The 4,310-nt window shown below is 51.2% G+C and overlaps 1 pseudogene; it reads right to left on the bottom strand.

Moving 5' to 3' along the window:
• Nucleotides 1–3,219: 3,219 nt before the first annotated feature.
• On the bottom strand, nucleotides 3,220–4,015 carry LOC119320866 (annotated as a pseudogene).
• Nucleotides 4,016–4,310: the final 295 nt, after the last annotated feature.

Here is a 4,310-nt window from a genome sequence, read left to right on the forward strand (position 1 = left end):
TCAGCTCCTCCAAATCGCCCCAAGTCAGGCCACTCTCCTTCCAAGAGGTGAGCTGCGTGGGGGTTCCAGATCTAAATTCGGGGGCCGCTACCCATTTAGGGTCACGTGGCTCGGTGATGTAGAACCACCCCGATTGCCATCCCTTGATGGTTTCCATGAAGGCACCCTCGAGCCAGACAACGTTTGGTATCTTACCCACCATGGCGCCTCCGCACTCGGCTTGACATTGAAGGTCTTGAGCCACAAGCCGAAGTGGGGCTGGATGCAGAGGAAGGCCTCGCACACGATGATAAATGCCGAGATGTTGAGGATGAAGTTTGGCGCCAGATCGTGGAAATCTAGGCCGTAGTAGAACATGAGCCCCCGGACAAAGGGGTGAAGTGGAAAGCCCAGTCCATGGAGGAAATGGGGAAGGAAGACCACCCTCTCATGGGGCCTGGGGATGGGGATAAGCTGCCCCTTGTTGGGGAGATGGTGCGCGATGTCGCTGGACAGGTATCCGGTGTCGCGCAACCTTTCGATGTGCCCCTCCGTGATGGAGGAGGCCATCCACTTGCCTCCCGCTCCGGACATGACTGGAGAAGGTTGAGACGAGATGTGCGAACTTGGGTGCTGGAGCTCGAGTGCACGAAGATGGATAAGCAAGGGAGGAAGAAGGTGTAGGTAAAAAGGTGGATCCTTATCCCCTTATATATGGGCGGACGAAGACTATGCGTCCCCACCGGCCTGGTAAAACTCGCTTATCCCCCAAGCGCCACCATCAATGGCGCGGTTGGGTTACCCACATCCGTATTGATGGGAATCCCGGAATAAGGGGAACACGATCTCTGCTTCGACAAGACGTGCCAAGGAAACTGCTTCGCTAAACGCGCTGAGGTGATATAATAAAAAACAATTCAAGTAAAGGCTTGGTAGTGGTGTGACGTCATACCACAAAATACGTCAGCAGATTGAACTTGTGTACATATTATTCTCTTTACGGTGAAATGTGGAATTTATTTTGCAGAGCCGGACACTATCCTGGTGTTCACAATCTTCTATGGATTATTCAGAGGAGGAACCCGCCTTGCAATGCCGAACAATATGCGTGCCGGACTCATCGTCATTGAAGCCTGGTTCAGGGGCTACTGAGGGAGTCCTAGACTAGGGGGTGTCCGGACAGCCGGACTATCATCGTCAGCCAGACTCCAAGACTATGAAGATACAAGATTGAAGACTTTGTCCCGTGTCCGGATGGGACTTTCCTTGGCGTGGAAGGCAAGCTTGGCGATACGGATATGTAGATCTCCTACCATTGTGACCGACTCTGTGTAACCCTAGCCCTCTCCGGTGTCTATATAAACCGGAGGGTTTTAGTCCGTAGGACGAACAACCATTACAACAATCATACCATAGGCTAGCTTCTAGGGTTTTAGACTTCTTGATCTCGTGGTAGATCCACTCTTGTAACACACATCATCAATATTAATCAAGCAGGACATAGGGTTTTACCTCCATCAAGAGGGCCCGAACCATGGATCTTGGTGATCCTGACATTGAGCAAGACAATATGGACATTTGGATCCTTGTTGATACGCTTCTGATTCTACCGCAATGTGAATTTCTCAAACATAGTTATTAACTAATTTATATTGTTTATTGCAAAATAGTTGACAGCTTATTTCCATTGATAACTTATTTTGATTCTTCAAAGAATGTGCGGAAGATGGTAGACAAAATCCCACTACACTGATGGCTCCGAATTAACTTATAAGGAGAAATGTCATTTGATCGCTTATTGTACTTATCTTGAGGATTACAATTCCTATTATCGAACTCCCCCAAATTATGGTGAATACGTGCCACTAGTGCACGTGTTGAACCACAGTAACTTCTATGGAGATACCCTGGTAAGATTTTTTTCTATTACGAAATCGGTGCATCTTTTGCATACTTCTAAAACTAGTACATCATTGCTAACTATGAAGTTATTACTATGTTTTTCAACAGAAAATCCTGATGGATTGTGTGCCTCATATGAAGTATCTGAATGGTCGCCTTAGAGTTCTGAACATACTACCAGGTCAATCTTGGGAGCTCACCTGTGCATATCGGATTTCTAAAACCGGTGATCACATGCTCATCAAAGAATGGAAAAAATGTTTGGACATTCGCAAGGAGGTTCTTGGAAGTAACATTAAGCAAATGGCAAGAATTGGAGACATGATAATCTCCTTTCTCCATGATGGAGAGTCACGGGCTATCTTGTTTTTTGCTATTTTACCTTAGAGAATGTAGTAGGTCCTAAGAGAATGTAGTAGGTCCTATGAGGTATAATATGTTTATTATGTGGTACAATGTGTTAGAATTGATGATGAGGAGTACTTGTGATTATGACTAGTGACCAATTTGCTATGTGATGTCATTGATGAAAACGATGATCTTGAGGAGGTGTTATATGACAATGATAAGTTGTTAATGATATGATGATGATGATGATATTTATTATATCATTGGGTGAAAGAACCGCAGATTAGTTTCAAGTGGATGGACATCCACTTGAAACTAGTCCACGGTTCTTTCACCCCGTGATGTAATAACTCATTATGATGTAAAAACAATCTCTAAATTCCTGTTGTATGAAAACTTGTGTAAAGGTGTATGAATACAACATCAAATAAAAAAGAAATAAAATATGAAATAATAGTAGTAGCACGGGCAGGGAGAAGCGCTACTACTAATTACCAGTAGCGCTCCTCTAGGAAATCGCTACTACTAAGTCAATTTAGCAGTAGCATGGGTCGAGGCACGCTAATGCTAAGCTTTAGCTGTAGCGCCGTATCAGTAGCGCTCCTGCCCCCGCGCTACTGATAGGCCTAAAACCCTCGCTGCTGCTAGGCTTTTCCCTAGTGGTGGATTGGTGGAGAGTACAAGGTTAGAACCATCACCGGCGATGAGTTCGACATCATCTACACCCGTTCTTCCGCTATGGTGAAAGGATGCCTTTCTCGCTTTAGACGCATGCTCGAAAACTCATCTCCACTCCTAATGGAGCAGTTGGTGAATAGTCCGCGCGGTTTTTTTCGCTAGTTTTTTTCATCATACCCCCACCACCGTTTTTTTCGTCATCATCCCATCACAGCCAAAAAAACCTTTGCCAAAAAAAACTCTTGCCCAGAGGAGATCGAAGTCCGCCGCAGACCAGACCTTCGCATGCCCGATCTCACGCCCGATCCACCCCTACTCCCCCTCCCCAGCCGACCCATCCCGCTTCCGCGGCCGATCCAACCCTACGCCCCATTTGCGGCCGATCCATCCTGGTGCTAGGGTTCCCAGCCGCCACAATCCCCTCGATCCCAAATCCCGCTCCCTCACATCCCCGCCGCCATCCAGGCCCTCCCTGCCGGCGCGCATCGCCATGTTGTGCGCGCTGTTGCCCCCGGCGCTGTCGCCGACCAGGAGCAGCCGCGTCAGGTCGGCGTGGCCCGACAGCCAGGGCTCCGTCCTAGACCGCGCGCTCCTGAGCACCCAGGGCCGTCCACGCATCGTCGTAGGCCACCAGGAGGGGGTGCTCCGGTGAGATGTGGTAGTCCACCGACACGACGAGCGCCCCAGCCTTCGACACGAGCATGTTGGGATACCGCTGGTACGTCGGCGAGAAGGCAGACTCTGTGACGAACCCGCCGCCATGGTATAACACGACCAACGGTAGCCTGTCGCCGCGCCTGCTCCTCGTGCCGTTGCCGAGGCTCGGCAGGTTGAGGCGGACGGCCAGTCCCACGTAGGCGTCGATGACCACGTTCTTGGAGGCCACGCCGATGGAGGGGTCGACGGAGGCCGGCGCGGTGTCCGTGCCCACGAAGCGCACGACGCGTCCGCTCTTGTAGCGCACCAGGAAGGGGAAGAAGAAGTCGACGTCCGTGTAGTCATCGGCGGAGGCCGGTCGCAGGCTCTGAGGAGCGCGGGGTGAGGGAGCGAGCAGCGCACCTGCCATGTTAAGCAGGAGCAATAGCGTGGACCTGATGCTCCCCGCCATGAGCAAATTGCCTCAGCGGCAGAGGTACATGGAGGCGCTGCCGCACCTTTCCGGCCAGAGTGAGCTATGCGGAGGTAGCACCTTGCCTGTCATGCGTCATGGCCTAGGACGCCCATGTGCGGCCGCTGATGACGCCGCTCCGTCGAGCCCCTGTCCCCCGCTTGCCTTCTCCCCCGCCAGTGATGCTCGCCCTCGCTCCCGGTCGCCACATTGTGGCGCCCTTCGTGGACGCTGTTAGCTCCGAGTAGGCCAGTGCCGCTGTCACGTTGGCCTCGCTCGTCCTGATCCACGAGCT

Source organism: Triticum dicoccoides, chromosome 6B (assembly GCF_002162155.2).
Source record: "Triticum dicoccoides isolate Atlit2015 ecotype Zavitan chromosome 6B, WEW_v2.0, whole genome shotgun sequence".
Lineage (NCBI taxonomy): Eukaryota > Viridiplantae > Streptophyta > Magnoliopsida > Poales > Poaceae > Triticum > Triticum dicoccoides.